Below are 18006 nucleotides of genomic sequence, written 5' to 3' on the forward strand. Positions count from 1 at the left end.
AGCTCCTTCAGCAAAGTCAATAGACATTGGTTGTTTTAGTCCACAGCCTATGCAAATGCTCTACTTTTCTCCACAATAATTGAAATTGTTCTAATAATTCCAACATAATTGAATATTACACTCTATTAAACACAATCAAGTCTCCCCCTTGCACAGTTTGCTCAAAAATACATTAAAATAACACTTTTACATATAAAATAACAACATTTACTTGCTCTTGATTTTGCCATATGCAAATCATACTGGAAACTAACAAGCCCCGCCCAGTTTCAGTTAATGCAACACTAATCATTCATGTAACACAACACAAGCGGCTTAAGTTTGACTTCAATTTGACTTATATTTAAGTGAATTGAACACAATCAAATTAAGTTTGGACGAAATGTATAGCAATTGTTTTGCTTTTGTTAAATTAAATTAAGCAATTTGAACAAGCTATATAAATAATTTTTTTCAGTGGTGTAACGCAGTCACTCCTTCCAGCCATTTTTGTGAATTTTATATAGATCATACATTTTTCAACTGTAGCCTTAGCCATCTGAAATAATATGTGCATTGTAGTGTCAAAAATATATTTTTCAATAAATATACTTGTTTCCCGCAGGAAAGATAAATGATACTAACTTTGCATTCTCACTCTCTCATTTTTCACAGTGAGTTGACACACAAACCCACCTCCTCGCACTCACTTGATTCATTTGATGAATATTGTTAGTGGCTTTTTCCGTAATTAATTTTAATCATTCCCTCACACCCAGTAAATACAGGACAAATAAACACAAAATAATGACAATATGTCGGTATTGGCGAGTATTCATGTAAACAAAGTCAGTTTTATTTTAAAGAGATAGTTCACCCAAAAATGAAAATTATGTCATCATTTACTCACCATCAAGTTGTTCCAAACCTGTATGAGTTTCTTTGTTCTGCTCAACACAAAATAATATATTTTGAAGAATGTTTGCAACCAAGCAGGTAGAGCAACCATTGACTACCATAGTATTTGTTTTCCTACTATGGTAGTCAATGGGTGCTCTATCTGCGTGGTTACAAACATTCTTTTTTGGGTGAACTTTCCCTTTAAAGGCCCTGTTCTTCGCGATTCCATCTTTCAAACTTTAGTTAGTGTGAAATGTTGCTGTTAGAGCATAAATAATACCTGTAAATTTATAAAGCTCAAAGTTCAATGTCAAGCGAGATAACAGAATTTCCCTTTCAAAGCCTACAGCGAACGGCCGGTTTGGACTACACTCCTACACTTCCTTCAGGAATGACGTCACTAGAACCGTTTGTTGACTAACCCTCCGCCCACAAGAACACTCAAAATAGGGGGCGTGGTCTTGTTGCTCTCTCACATGGAGAAGAGAGCGCATTCAGCGCTTGCATCTCCCAGTTATGGTAAGAGGCGGGACCTTTCCGGGCAAAGTGTGCTAAGCTGCTGTCCAATCACAACACAGGAACCGCTGGCCCAATCAGAACTCGTTACGTGTTTCTGAAGGAGGGACTTCATAGAACAAGGAAATCATCAGGCCGTTTTTAGGACAGAGGAAACAGCGCTGTACAGATAAGTAAATTGTGCTAAAAATACTGTGTTTCTTTACACGCGAAACATGAACTCATGTTATATTGCACACTGTAAACATAATCAAAGCTTCGAAAACACGCGAAAAACGAGACCTTTAAGTGAATGTAAACACGCATGTGTAACAGTATAATGAATCCATGCATCAGGTTTTAAAGTGACAGCAGCCTAATATAGTAACTGCAAACTTATAATATAATATAAAAAAATATCTATACATCGTTTTCCCCCGTGGTATCATGTCAAAATTGTGGCCAGTGTGCAAAAAAGTTAATGTCAAGCCTTGCACAAGAGATATCAGCAATGTCTCAAAATTTGCTCAGATACCAAAGTCTCGGTCTGAACTCCAATATTTCTCATCAAATTCTTCTGAGCTATGAAACTGAAAAGCAGTTTATCACCCTGTATTCTTACAGTACATGTATATAGTTTCTTTCCTCATAGGTCTAAGACAAATCAGATACTTCTCTTGAGCTGTGAAGGAGAAACAGATGAGCTAATATTGTGCTCTGGTTATGCATATATACACTAATATGCAAAAAATAAAAAAAATAAATTCTGAATCATATCCATAGACATACTAAATTTTGTGTATCACTTTTGCCTGTAGAAAAGACATGAAAACATAAAATGAAGTGATTTTTTTTTTACAACACCACCTTAAACATACATTACCAGCCTTGTATTATTAACTTTTAGGGTTTTGCTGAAGGGTGAAGCACATTTCTTCAAACTCACAGATGTGCTGAAGCCTCAGGAGCCGCTCTGGAATGAAGGGTAAAGAAATGTAAATGTCTCTTTCATCGTATAAAACATAGTAACCACATTTCCATAATACAAAGTGTGAGTGCTGGGTTTAGTTTTCCTCCGTTTGACAGACTATTGCATGTGAAATGAACACTTTCAGGTTCTTCTTAGCATCTCAGGGGCTTCGGTCCCTCTCTCCCTGTCTAGACATTAAACAGACTCTTCTCTGACCACCCAGGTGCCTTTCTTTTATTTATCACGGATGACACCTCTGTGAACGAGACAGGAGAATCTTCCTTCACTCTTCTCTTGACTGCCACAACAGACCTGACAGCTGTCTCTTTTCACTGACGGCAGGATTTTTGCTTTCTTCCGAAGGGCAGTTTTTTAATCACGCAATGAAATGCGATGTTTCTTTCAAGCATTTAAATATGTTGGTATTTCCATATGTTTTGGCTAAGATGGTGAATTTTAATGATTTCCTGATAACTGTTGCGTGATTTATTTGAAGTCGAGCTCCGCATGCACATTAGTAAACACTTTTTCTGCTCGCTAACCGCAAAGATGGACGACCTAATACCTTCTATCTCTGAAAATATATTTATAACTAGAAATGAAGATGACAAAAAATAAAAAGTAAAGATTTCCAGACAGCACATGGCCTGGTTTATTCTTAGTCGGCCCGGTAGCAGTAGTCTGGTAAAACGATATGAGAATGGACTCAAAGCAGCTGAAAATTAATCATTGTGTTCTGGCGAACTGGAAAATTCAATACCTCTGCTATAGCCGCCGATAACGCTGACCAGAGCTTCATGTCTTCAGACCGTTTTACACTCTAGCGGAACTAATTGTGCTCAGTTGGGAATACTGACATTTGATTTCCTTCTCAGAGAAAATATAAACATATTGTGTGGCTGAAATTCAATAGTGCCAGGCAGCTTTTAAAGCTTTCTCTTTTGAAGGATATTTCTCACATTAACAAAACACACAAAATTTACACTTTAGACACTTGCCTCAAACACTGTATACATTGGTGCTCAGTTACTTTAAGTATTTGAAGGGAAAAGGATTGATAGGTCTAATTCTTATCAAACATAAAATGACTCTAACATAAAGATAATTTGGGCTTGTAGCGCACAGATCTTAACCTTCTCGACTATATCCAAAATTAAAGTTATACAGTATTTTTAGAAATTATGTTGAATTGACTGTATAATTGCTAATTATTAAAAACATATTTAACATTTGTGTTATATATAATTTTAATTAGTATATATATATACACTATATTTCCAAAAGTTTTGGGATGCCTGCCTTTACATGCACATAAACTTTAATGACATCCAATTCTTAATCTGTCGGGTTGAGCTGGAGTTGGCCCTCCCTTTGCAGCTATAACAGTTTCAACTCTTCTGGGAAGGCTTTCTACAAGGTTTAGGAGTGTGTTTATGGGAATTTTTAACCATTCTTCTAGAAGCACATTTGTGAGGTCAGGCAATGACGTTGTATGAGAAGGCCTGGCTTGCAGTCTGCTCTAATTCATCCCAAAGGTGTCCTATTGGGTTGAGGTCAGGACTCTGTGCAGGCCAGACAAGTTCCTCCACACCAACTCGTTCATCCATGTCTTTATGTATCTTTCTTGTCTTTATGGACCATCCCCAAACTGTTCCCACAGTATTGGCAGCATGGAATTGTCCGAATTGTCTTGGTATTCTGAAGCATTAAGAGTTCCTGTCACTGGAACAAAGTGAAACTTTACACCCCTCAAATTTTACACGAGGCGAGGGTGCCACACTTGAATTCACTGAGCTCCTCAGAGCGACCCATTCTTTCACAAATGTTTGTAGAAGTGTCTGCATCTTGATTTTATACACGTGGCCATGAAAGTGATTGGAACAATGATTTAGAGGGGTGTCCTAATACTTTTAACTTATCTCTAATCACTTAAGATGTATACAATTCAACAACAACAACAACAAAAAAGAGAATAAATATTGTTAAGGAATTGTGAACTCTATTCATCAAACTGTCTTAAATATGAATATGAAAAATTAAAGGGCAGATTTTTCTTGTGTTCTCAGAACCAAGAGTCATTTAGGAAATCTCTCCCTGAATAAATATGAAATGTGGTAGATTTACATTCCTTGATAACTAAGGATTGTGGGTAATTATCAGGATCCCTGCTAGATTAAATCTGTGCTGCATGTGGTATGATTGGACAAACACAATAATCAAACTACCCCCTCACACACACACAGAGAGAGAGAGAGAGAGAGAGAGAGTGAGAGAGAGAGAGAGAGAGAGAGAGAGAGAGAGAGAGAGAGAGAGAGAGAGAGAGAGAGGTCACCGCAACTTCAGCAAATGATATTCACCTCTCCCCTGCAGAAAATGCCAATAACTTTAGAAATAGTCTTAGAAGATTCTTACAGAAGGACACAAGTGGGAATTCATGAAAGAATAAATAAATTGCTGTTGAGGTTTTGATTAACTGGCATGGTTAGCATAGCAAATCCCCCTAAAGATTCAGAGATTAGAATGCAAAGTGACTAAAAGCTCATAAAAGCAGTGTTTTCCCTCAGGAAAGTGGTGGTATTGTTCATATTCAGTGCATTTTCTGTGAAAACAAGCATTTAATCACATTGTGTGGAATGAATGTGTAATATGCCCTGAGTGCGTAGCATGCGAAATGACTCTAAATCTCCTCACCGCTTCAGCACCAACACTACAGTGGATGCAGGAATGCTTCATTTGTGCTTGTGTACTAGTATTACCGCAATCGTTTCAGACCTGAATATTCTTCATAAAATGAGGTCTGTTTAGATAGATTAGGATGGAGATGTCACAATTGATTAGGAAAGGTGAAATAATGCCGGCAGTGTATGAAAAAGGTAGACAGCTGGCCAATATATCAACGGATTTACACAAAAAGGATTAAGCGCTGGTGTAGAATACAATTGTATTATAGACTAATACATATTATGTTCCCAGGTCTCATTGTTAATTCTGAGAAACATATTTACCTTCAAAGAATTTTTATCTAAGTAGAACAATGGGTTGACTGCTTATGTTCCAGATTTTAAAAAGTATTAAGAACCTTATGTTGTGAGTTAAAAATTTTAATATAAAACAAATGTCTAGAAGTATTAAAATGTATGACTAGATTAGAAGCAGCATTCATTTGAGGGGAAAAAAGAAGAGGAAAAAATTGGGATTAATCAAATTGTGGAGTGCAACATTTAATACATATTCATTCTAGGAGCTCAGATTTTTCTGAGTTTGAGAGAAAAATTCAATCAAAAATCTGTTTATGTTTTGTGTAACACCCATAAAATCTAGTCACATTTCTCCTGATAAAGGCTTTCTAGAATTGTTTTAAGATCCTGTGTTGATGTGTTGGGGTATGGGATGGGGCTTAGAAAGCAGGCTTTAGTTTAGATGATAACGATAAGTCATTGAATGGTTGCAGTGGAAGGGACATGCTCGATCTAGAAAGCATTTGATTGGACAGAAATCTGTATAGTGCGGGATGAGTCATGAGTCACAAGCATAGACTGTAAAAAAAATATGGACGTAGTGTCCGTGACGTCACCCATAGGATTCCGATAAAAACCGTTCTTAAGCTTAAAGTAGGGGCGAGCTGGGCGTTGCCATCTTGTGAGCGAGTCATCGTGTGTCACTCCCGGATAAAAGTGAAGTGGGCAAAAAGGCGGGATGTGCGCGGAGCTGAGGTGACGCAATAACTATAGACGGCGGATAAATGGCTATCCACTTGTAACCACGCCCTTAATTATGCAGAACCTTAAGGCTTTATATAACGTAAACGAAAGAGTTATAAAAAAAGTCACCCCCCTCACAGTTGTCATGAAGATCAAAATTAGCCTTATAAGCCAAAATCACAATTTGTACCAGGCTGTATACATGTTTTTTTTCTTCTGTAAAGTTGAGAATATTAACATGGGGCTCAATGAGATTCTGCTCCCTTCTGGAGCCTGCCTCTAGTGGCCAGTTAAGGAATTACAGTTTACATTCCTTCCATACTGGCTTCAAGAGAGATCGCGGGAGGATGCTGCTTGGTCACAAGTGATATTGTGTAATATGAAATTCTAATATTATAATTTTGATTGCATTGACACTACTGGATGATTGACCAATCTATTTATTATAAACAATATAACAAAAAACAATTAATACTGAGCAATCGATTAATGGTGAATAATCGCATCCTAAATAAAAGTTTGTGTTTACATTATCTACAGTATGTGTGTGTGTACTGTGTATAATTATATACGTATATAAAAATACACATTCCTTTATGTATATATTTAAGAAATATCTGCATGTATTTATATAATTTATCTTCTATATAAATATTGTAAATTTCAAGCTTTTATTTTTGGATGCCATTAATCACAATTAAAGGTGCACTATGTAGTATTTTTGCAGTAAAATATCCCAAAACCACTAGGCCAGTGTTATATATTTTGTTCAGTTGAGTACTTACAATATCCCAAATGTTTCCAACTAAAATTGCTATTTTAACTAAGGACCGGGACGTGTCAGCATAGCGTCTGAGCGAGTCGCCTGTCAATCGCGTCATATCTGCGCTACCCTCAGTTTTATTCTGCAGAAGTGCTTTTCTCTTAGCGGTGTGAACATGTCACAACAGCGCTGAGCGAACGCACAGAGTAACGTCATAACATCATTTTAAACACACTTAAATGTATTTAATATGATAAACAGAGCTGCTTTACCTTATAATCATGACCGGAAAGAGCGTAAGTGCGCGCGCCCGGCGACTGTGTACCGTCCCGTCATAATAAAAGTCCCGCTGCTCACGAGCCGTGTGTTCGGCAATAATCGCCCTTTGAATCTTTATCGCCCTCCAGTGGACGGAAAGTTGCATAGTGCACCTTTAATCAATTGCCCAACACTAATACAATTATAAAAGAAGGCCTAATTTCACATAACTGTTTTGTAAAAACTGTATAGAGTTTAAGCGACCCGGGATGTGTAGCATTGTAAGTATACTTTTTTTTCTGTACAACAATAACTGAATCTTTGATGAGTGAATAAGTGCAAGTTACCCTCAGGGTGGCAATGTCTGATACACAATGATGAAGTGACGTTTCACTCATAGTTACTGCAGGCAGAAAACAAAAGAATAGGAAGTATTATCAGCATAACTTGAAACGGCTCAGCGATTTACTGCAGAGCAAGTACTGAACACAATAAAATATTAGTGTCACTGTCACTTGATGGTGGATCTGGTGAAGAAGCTTTCAGCGATCAAAATATTGATTTTGAATATGTTTAAAATTGAGAATATGTTTGAGGAGCCAGATGCAGAATGTACTAGGAAATGAGCTCTGACAAGAACAGTGGTGATGGTATAAGACATCTGCTCAAACTGAACCCTTCCGAGCTCCAAAAGGTAACAAAACATGCTTCATTTTATTCCTCTGTAATTGTTGCTCTAATATCAGGAAAGTTTTATATTATCGCGACGGGTAGCGATCCATCCACATTAGATATAGATCCAGATCGATAAAGACCTGAATATGTAATAATGATTGGCTAAACATTCATGCATTAATCAGTTAATCATGTCATTTTATTATTTATTACTTTGAAGGAGCTTTGAATAAAGCGCTATAAATAAAGGTGACTAGATTTGACACAGAAGCCATCAAAGCCAGCCAGAAAACTCTCTTTTTTATTTCATAGGGTCATTAAACTGGAATTAAAACTCTAGAAAGAGCAATAAGAGACAACGGACAAACAAGAAAAGGACTAGATAAAATGGCAAAGGACAGAGAGAGACAAACACAGAGCCAGAGATTCCAACATAAAACACCACCATCATTAAACCAGCCCAGATGGCTCATACACACTGTTCTCTCTTCCTCTTGTCCTGAAATCAAATGTCTCATCCTTTCAAATCTCTTTCTGGGAATACAGAGTACAAGCTGTCAGAAATGTGCCAAAACTTTGCTGTGCATTTAGAAAGCATTTTGCATCATTAACTGAAGTAGGTTTATGTTTCAAGGCCTCCCTTGGTGTCCCATCATCATCATTACAATCTCTCAATCATCAAAACCATTCAAATGTCTTTAATTTTTTAGGATCCACACTGTCAAATGTCCCATGAGCACTTCTGACACCAGAACTGATAAGGAGCCAATCATCATTCTGCGATCCAGTATAATTCTGTTTAACAAGAATGTTTAAATGACATCATCGATTGAGATGCACTGAGCGAGGTACGAACCGGGGACTCTGGCGTGGGAGGTGGGCACGCTAACAAGAACGCTAAGACCGCAGTCTCTACTGTCAGAGGGACACAATTTTAAATAATTCAAGATACATTCGTTAAAATGTGTTGCATACAATGTTGCTTTTTTTGCTCTTCTCAACTGGTGGGTCACAAGGGTTTTGAGTAGGTTGCAGAGTGTGTAGTCAAAGATGAACAACAAAGAAACTAATTTTCGCCGCTAGAGGTCGCTTATTCGAAAGGCACAGCTTGATGACGCATCGATTTCATGGATTTCAATGCCATTATTCCAACAACATTTTCATAACTTATAAAAACTCTTTCACCCAAAAAACTGACTTTCCTGTCTAGTCAGATGTTATATGTGCTTCCAGTGCCCAAATGATGCGTTGCGTGCTGTATAAAGGGCGAATTAAATTTCGAGCATGTGTAATGGTAGTCACTATGCAAGTAAACCTCACTCCTCTGATCTCAAGAGACGCTCTAGCGACTGACGCTAGAGGTTGCAGCCTTTATTCCCCCTGTTATAGCGTCCGACTCGCATGCTGGCGGTCCCGGGTTCGAGTCCCGCTTGGAGTGGGCGGGTTGAACAGGAGGGGTTACATGGGTCCCGTGACCCGGATGGGAGTGAGGTTTAAGGGGGTGAGTGTAATGGTAGTTACTGTGCGAGTAAACCACACTCCTCTGATCTCAAGACACGCTCTACCGACTGACTCTACAGGTTCCAGCCTTTATTCCCCCTGTTATAGCGTCCGACTCGCATGCCGGCGGTCCCGGGTTCGAGTCCCGCTTGGAGTGGGAGGGTTGAACAGGAGGGGTTACATTGGTGCCGTGACCCGGATGGGAGTGAGGTTTAAGGGGGTGAGTGTAATGGTAGTTACTGTGCGAGTAAACCTCACTCCTCTGATCTCAAGAGACGCTCTAGCGACTAGTGCTAGAGGTTGCAGCCTTTATTCTCCTTGTTAGAGCGTCCGACTCTCATGCCAGCAGCCCCGGGTTCGAACAGGAGGGGTTACATTGGTGCCGTGACCCGGATGGGAGTGAGGTTTAAGGGGGTGAGTGTAACTGTAATTGCTGTGTAAGTAAACCTTACTCCTCTGATCTTAAGAGATGCTCTAGTTACTGATGCTAGAGGTTGCAGCCTTTAGCCTCCTTGTTAGAGTGTCCGACTCTCATGCCGGCGGACCCGGGTTCGAGTCGAGAGGGGTTAAACATGAAACATTGAAACAGAGTGATGCAGTTATGACATCACTTTAAGCCAATACTTGGAAGCGAGTTAACATTTTAACATGTCAGTTTCCCCTGGTGAACACAGGCTCACCTTTTATTCTCCTACATAAAAAAACATCAGTATTACCCCGCTCATGATTTTTTGAAGCCGTTAAATGGGACTATAGAGGCAGTCAAGCAGAATAAACGTTGTCATGCTGAAAAGGTAAGCTCAGTCCGCTTTTACAGCCTCATGTTCATAATTGTGCTCTAATAAACTAGTCTAACTCAAACGTTCCGTTTTGAGATAAAAAAAAAACGAGTTGTTGGAAGCTTGGTGATGGGGACGTTGAAATCGTGGGACTGTGGTATGTAGTCCTTTTTTACTTTTAGCCTTTAACATGGCGACTGCATTTAGGCTTCAAAATTATTAAAAGTTGTGTTCATGTGTTCATCTAATTATCTTGATATTAAGAGGTTAGTTCACCCAAAAACTTAATTTATGTCATGAATGACTCCCCCTAATGTCGTTCCACACCTGTAAGACCTCTGTTTATCTTCAGAACACAGTTTAAGATATTTTAAATTTAGTCCGAGAGTGTATGAAAGTGTATGCACATTATACTGTCCATGCCCAAAGGGAATAAAAACATCATCAAAGTAGTCCATATGTGACATAATTTGGTTGGTTAGAATCTCTTGAAGCATTGAAAATACATTTTGGTCCAAAAATAACAAAAACTATGACTTTATTCAGCATTGTCTCTTCTTCCTTGTTTGTGTTCAATCTTCAAATAAAAATTCAAACGGTTTTGAATCAGCGTATTGATTTATGATTCAGACCGCGTGTCCCACTTCCTGAAATCGCGTAATCCAAATCATGAATCAATATGGTGATTCATCACTGTTTGAATCTTTATTTGAGGATTGAACACAAACAAGGAAGAGAAGACAATGCCGTGTGTTAGTTCGGAAGGATTTGCATGAAGGAATGATGTTCATTGTATTCATCATGATCAGTATCCATATGTTTTATTAACAGTTCATTATTGTAGTTTCTGTAACCTTAAAATACCCCTCTATTTTCACTTAGCATATTTTCTATATTTTTGATGACTGCATGGTGGCTCATTGCTAACTTTATTAACTAGTTTGGGACTGCTATTTAATAGCCTTACCTTATTTATTTCTCATTATAGTGACATTCTTACAATTTATGTGTACGTTAAGCAAAGCCACGGACTCTAACTGCTCATAATTACCAGCAAATTCTGTCAGGAACAGTGAGATTGATGTCAGGTGCAAAAATGTGGACCAGGGCACCAAAGCAATCATTACTAGTCTCTTAAAGGGAAACCAAAAAAATAAGAAACAACGTTTGTCCAAACTGCTGTAAATGTATTTGAGAATTTACAGTGTGCTGTGTACAAATACTTCAGCCTTCCCAATGAAAGTTTTGCTTCCATCTCCGAATCCCCACTAGCAGCACCGCATTCCATCATCTCTCCATTCTGCCAAAACCCTCACAGCCTTCATGATTGGCACAGATTTCTAACAGAGAGAGAGCGAGAGAGAGAGAGATAAAGAGAGAGATGCACACTTGCCTCTATGTGACCTTAGCATCCGTCAGAAAGATTCTTAAAGGATGGATGAGAACACTGACCTTGAGCTAGGGCCCCTGACAGCCGTGACGAATTTCAAGAACTTCAACACTTTTTAGGTGTTGCACTGTTGTTCTGCCAACACTGTACGATTTAATCCAGTTTGAGCAGTGACACAGGCTGGCAGTGCGGTCCCAGATGCAGGGACAGATTTCAGAAGCAGACCAGACGATGCATGTAGCCAATCTGGATTACGATAAGAGACAGACAGAAGTGTCCCGCTCTGAATCTTGGAGTGTCGACTTCTGTTCTGAAGAGCAGACATGATGATTAGAATTGCAGAGCGCACTCCAAACATTTCTGAAACTGGTGGCGCATTTTAAACATCCTTTTAAAAAAATGCTCATTTTTGCTTACTGAACACGCACTCATTTTTAAAGTGTTTTTGTCAATAACTCTACATTTCAGGTATAACTAACACTTCAAGATAATGAGAAAGAGAGAGGGGATAATGAGTAAGAACAAAAATTAAAAAACGAACATAAATTCGGGCTTGCTCAATCTCCCGGGTTCCTCAGGGAATCTTTTTTTTAACTCGGAGTCTAGCATGAAAAAAAAAAAGTTCAGATGTTTGTCAAAACTGGTGCAAAGGAAGGTTACAGAGAAAAATCCATGCAATTTATTTCGACCAGAGCTGCATATATTTAAATAAATACACTTTTAGACAGAGACCATGTTTACATGCATACAAATATTCTTGTAATAATCTGAATTTGATCATATTCTGATCATGTATGCAAGATTTAACCAATATTGCGGTTTCTAACCACCTCTACATGTATGTATGAATCAGGATTTTGGTCATGTAAACACCTTATTTAAAATATCCACCATAACTGAGCATTCATATAACTATGGGTGAGATTCGATTTAAAAACTTGAGAGAGGACATTAATTACAAAAAACAACAAACATGATTAATAAAAAATAAAACATCTCAAACTTTTGCTAATTCACCACTTTCATGTGTGCCAAAGTGGGACATGAATGAGAAATAATGCAAATTAAATGACTAAATTATGTATTTTTCAGCCTTAACTGAAACATGTGCATGTAAACATGTTCAGTCCTCATGAATGTGATCAATAATCTGTTTCATCGCTGCAAGCACAAAAAAAACTATCACATGTAAGTGGCTTACCCAGGGTTAACCTCTCTTTCTAGTGCATCTATGTGCAATAGATGACAAAACCACTACAGTTTGACCTTCTAGACTGGCAACTGTGTCATTGTGAAGACTTATACATCTGTGAACTTTCAGTCACATCGAATGAATATGAATTGATTGGTATCCCTGAAGAAACTTGGAAACTATGAGGAAGGAGTAAAAAGAATGTACCTGAGGCAAAGATCTGCCTTTTTGGAAGTGGTACTTAGTTTAGATGTCCTATAGTGAACTTTTTTTCCTGGTATGAAGACTTGGTCCCTTTAAATTCCCCCCCCCCCCCCCCTCCCGTGGAAATTTTTAATAATGATTGACAGTCATAACACCTACACATGTGAAGAAAACCTTTCAAAAAGGTGTGCATTTGCATAAATAATAAGAATCCTCATAGCTGTTGAACAGCTGCTACCACTGGGAGCTTTCCAAAGTAATGAGTGATTACATTTACTGCAATCAGAGAACTTGCTGTTTTTTCCAGTGTGAGAATGTGCCATCTGACAATATCAGCACAGAACGTAAAGTTGGTGTGTGTGAGAGAGTGAGCATCTATCTATCTATCTATCTATCTATCTATCTATCTATCTATCTATCTATCTATCTATCTATCTATCTATCTATCTATCTATCTATCTATCTATCTATCTATCTATCTATCTATCTATCTATCTATCTATCTATCTATCTATCTATCTATCTATCTATCTATCTATCTATCTATCTATCTATCTATCTATCTATCCTATAAATCTTTCACTATAAATTCACTATAAATCTTTTGTCATCCTGGAATATGGTCATGATGCATCTTCCTGCATTGTTTAAAGCTACACACGCCATCAGTTAAGGTTAGAAGAACTGTTGCCAAACATATAACATGCTAGAAACATCATAAATCACTGCAATACTGATCTAATCATTGACTCGAGCATTTGCCCATTTAAAGACCAGGCGGTGTATTTTGATTATTTAACTGAACTTGCAGGGTCATTAAAAACAAATCCCCAAAGCAGTCCAAACACCCCCTATTATTCAAATACTCCCTTCTATTGCTCTCCTCTTTCATAAGTCGCTTTGGATAAAAGTGTCTGCTAAATGATTAAATGTAAATGATAGAATGTAGTTTGTACAGTGTAAAATCCATTACGCCTGGAAAGTCCCCACAATTCACAAAAACACAATGTGTGTGTGTGTGTGTGTGTGTCTGTATCTTGGATGTCTGTACTGTGACCACCCTCACCTTTCTTGCCCACGGATCTATTAGAACATGGAGCATCTTCACCTGACAGTTTGCCCGCTCTCCTTGTCTTTAATTTGAGCTTTCTGTTACAGGTGTCAGTCTTCTGCTCTCCGCTGTCAGCCCCCTGTCCATTACAGTGGTCAGCGATGCTCAGAACTCTGGGAGAAATTGCTTATGTCTTAAGTCAAATTATAGGTAGGCTATTGCAATTCAGTTTAACCTAATGGGGGGGGGGGGGGGGGGGGCAGTGGGTTGAAAAGACACATGGCAGGAAGTCCAAATGAGTCTGGATTCAAAATAACCAAGTCTCTGCTCGTACTGAAAGACTGTATCCTGTGAAATGTCCAGGGAAAATAACCAATATACTTATCTGATGTTTCCCCTGGTGTCTGAAAATATTGAAAAATTTAAGACGTTCCATTTGACTAATATTTGTTCCATGAATAGTCTTAGAAATGTCTGAAAACCGAATCGGGCTTTCGGTTACCCATCCCGAGACCTTTAAAAACAGCATAACACATGCATACTAAGCACTATCTCCATTAGATGAAAAATAGCAATCACCATGATGGGCGGCGAGAGAAATACTGATCTCTTGTGAGTTATGGGCATCCAGGGCAGATGAAAGTAACTTCCTTGCTCTATTCAGAATATCATTATTCCATAGATGCTCGGCTCATTTCAATAGACCACAGTGGCCATATTTTAGGTTGACAGTTGAGTGACTATATCAGCAACAGATAATGACACTAAGGCTAATATCAGCTTCAGCTGCTTTGAATGGTGACAGGTGAGGCATTGCTTTATAACGCTATTGAAGATTTATCTGCTGATTAACCTCTGCTTTAGGTTGTTAGTAGTATAAATAAATGAGGTCTGAGCTGACACTTACAACATGGAAGTAATTTGAACAAGAAACAAATTAGATGGTTAATTAAATTTACTCACCCTCATGTCGTTCCAAAACTCTAAGACTTTTACTCATCTTCAAAACACAAATTAAGATATTTTAAATGAAATCAGAGAGATTTCTGTCCCTGCAAAAAGTCCACGCAACTACCACTTTGTCGTTGCAAAAAGTTCATAGAGAGATCGTAAAACTAATCCGTGTGAATCGAGTGGCTGAGTCCAAATTTTCTAAAGAGACCCGGCTGCTTTATGTGATGAACAGATTTAATTATGCATTTAATTGTGGTAATCAGAAGCTCAATCATGTTTGCTTAAAGTGTAAGAACCAATGAGGTTCATTCTCGTGTTACATCAGCACATTTGAGCTTCCTCAAAAACCAATGAGGTTCATTCTCGTGTTACATCAGCATGTTTGAGCTTCTGCAAGAACCAATGAGGTTCATTCTCATGTTACACAGCACGTTTGAGCTTCAGCAAGAACCAATGAGGTTCATTCTCGTGTTACATCAGCACGTTTGAGCTTCAGCAAGAACCAATGAGGTTTATTCTCGTGTTACATCAGCACGTTTGAGCTTCCTCAAAAACCAATGAGGTTCATTCTCGTGTTACATCAGCACGTTTGAGCTTCCTCAAGAACCAATGAGGTTCATTCTCGTGTTACATCAGCTTGTTTGAGCTTCCTCAAGAACCAATGAGGTTTATTCTCGTGTTACATCAGCACGTTTGAGCTTCCTCAAGAACCAATGAGGTTCATTCTCGTGTTACATCAGCATGTTTGAGCTTCCTCAAGAACCAATGAGGTTCATTCTCGTGTTACATCAGCACGTTTGAGCTTCTACAAGAACCAATGAGGTTCATTCTCGTGTTACATCAGCACGTTTGAGCTTCAGCAAGAACCAATGAGGTTCATTCTCGTGTTACATCAGCACGTTTGAGCTTCTGCAAGAACCAATGAGGTTCATTCTCGTGTTACATCAGCACGTTTGAGCTTCAGCAAGAACCAATGAGGTTCATTCTCGTGTTACATCAGCACGTTTGAGCTTCTGCAAGAACCAATGAGGTTCATTCTCGTGTTACATCAGCACGTTTGAGCTTCAGCAAGAACCAATGAGGTTCATTCTCGTGTTACATCAGCACGTTTGAGCTTCCTCAAGAACCAATGAGGTTCATTCTCATGTTACACAGCACGTTTGAGCTTCCTCAAGAACCAATGAGGTTCATTCTCGTGTTACACAGCACGTTTGAGCTTCCTCAAGAACCAATGAGGTTCATTCTCGTGTTACATTAGCACGTTTGAGCTTCCTCAAGAACCAATGAGGTTCATTCTCGTGTTACACAGCACGTTTGAGCTTCCTCAAGAACCAATGAGGTTCATTCTCGTGTTACATCAGCACGTTTGAGCTTCCGCAAGAACCAATGAGGTTCAGTTCTCATGTTACACAGCACGTTTGAGCTTCCTCAAGAACCAATGAGGTTCATTCTTGTGTTACATCAGCACGTTTGAGCTTCCGCAAGAACCAATGAGGTTCATTCTCATGTTACACAGCACGTTTGAGCTTCCTCAAGAACCAATGAGGTTCATTCTCGTGTTACATCAGCATGTTTGAGCTTCCTCAAGAACCAATGAGGTTCATTCTCGTGTTACACAGCACGTTTGAGCTTCCTCAAGAACCAATGAGGTTCATTCTCGTATTACACAGCACGTTTGAGCTTCCTCAAGAACCAATGAGGTTCATTCTCGTGTTACATCAGCACGTTTGAGCTTCCTCAAGAACCAATGAGGTTCATTCTCGTGTTACATCAGCATGTTTGAGCTTCCTCAAGAACCAATGAGGTTCATTCTCGTGTTACACAGCACGTTTGAGCTTCCTCAAGAACCAATGAGGTTCATTCTCGTATTACACAGCACGTTTGAGCTTCCTCAAGAACCAATGAGGTTCATTCTCGTGTTACATTAGCACGTTTGAGCTTCCTCAAGAACCAATGAGGTTCATTCTCGTGTTACACAGCACGTTTGAGCTTCCTCAAGAACCAATGAGGTTCATTCTCGTGTTACATCAGCACGTTTGAGCTTCCTCAAGAACCAATGAGGTTCATTCTTGTGTTACACAGCATGTTTGAGCTTCCTCAAGAACCAATGAGGTTCATTCTCGTGTTACATCAGCATGTTTGAGCTTCTGCAAGAACCAATGAGGTTCATTCTCGTGTTACATCAGCATGTTTGAGCTTCCTACCTTCATGAGGTTAGTTTTTGCGCGTCAAGCAGGTTAGTTGAGCTCCTGTATATGTTCGCTGTTCAATGTTTATATGTGAATTAAAGTTTAAACTCAATCTGCTCATCATATAAAGTGAATGAGTCCCTTCAGAACATTTTTACTAAATCACTTACATCATGAACCAATGACGTTCATTCTCGTGTTACATCAGCACGTTTGAGCTTCAGCAAGAACCAATGAGGTTCATTCTCGTGTTACATCAGCACGTTTGAGCTTCCTCAAGAACCAATGAGGTTTATTCTCGTGCTACATCAGCACGTTTGAGCTTCCTCAAAAACCAATGAGGTTCATTCTCGTGTTACATCAGCACGTTTGAGCTTCTGCAAGAACCAATGAGGTTCATTCTCGTGTTACATCAGCACGTTTGAGCTTCAGCAAGAACCAATGAGGTTCATTCTCGTGTTACATCAGCACGTTTGAGCTTCTGCAAGAACCAATGAGGTTCATTCTCGTGTTACATCAGCACGTTTGAGCTTCCTCAAGAACCAATGAGGTTCATTCTCATGTTACACAGCACGTTTGAGCTTCCTCAAGAACCAATGAGGTTCATTCTCGTGTTACACAGCACGTTTGAGCTTCCTCAAGAACCAATGAGGTTCATTCTCGTATTACACAGCACGTTTGAGCTTCCTCAAGAACCAATGAGGTTCATTCTCGTGTTACATCAGCACGTTTGAGCTTCCTCAAGAACCAATGAGGTTCATTCTCGTGTTACATTAGCACGTTTGAGCTTCCTCAAGAACCAATGAGGTTCATTCTCGTGTTACACAGCACGTTTGAGCTTCCTCAAGAACCAATGAGGTTCATTCTCGTGTTACATCAGCACGTTTGAGCTTCCGCAAGAACCAATGAGGTTCATTCTCATGTTACACAGCACGTTTGAGCTTCAGCAAGAACCAATGAGGTTCATTCTCGTGTTACATCAGCATGTTTGAGCTTCTGCAAGAAC

Source organism: Pseudorasbora parva, chromosome 24, assembly GCF_024679245.1.
Source record: "Pseudorasbora parva isolate DD20220531a chromosome 24, ASM2467924v1, whole genome shotgun sequence".
NCBI lineage: Eukaryota > Metazoa > Chordata > Actinopteri > Cypriniformes > Gobionidae > Pseudorasbora > Pseudorasbora parva.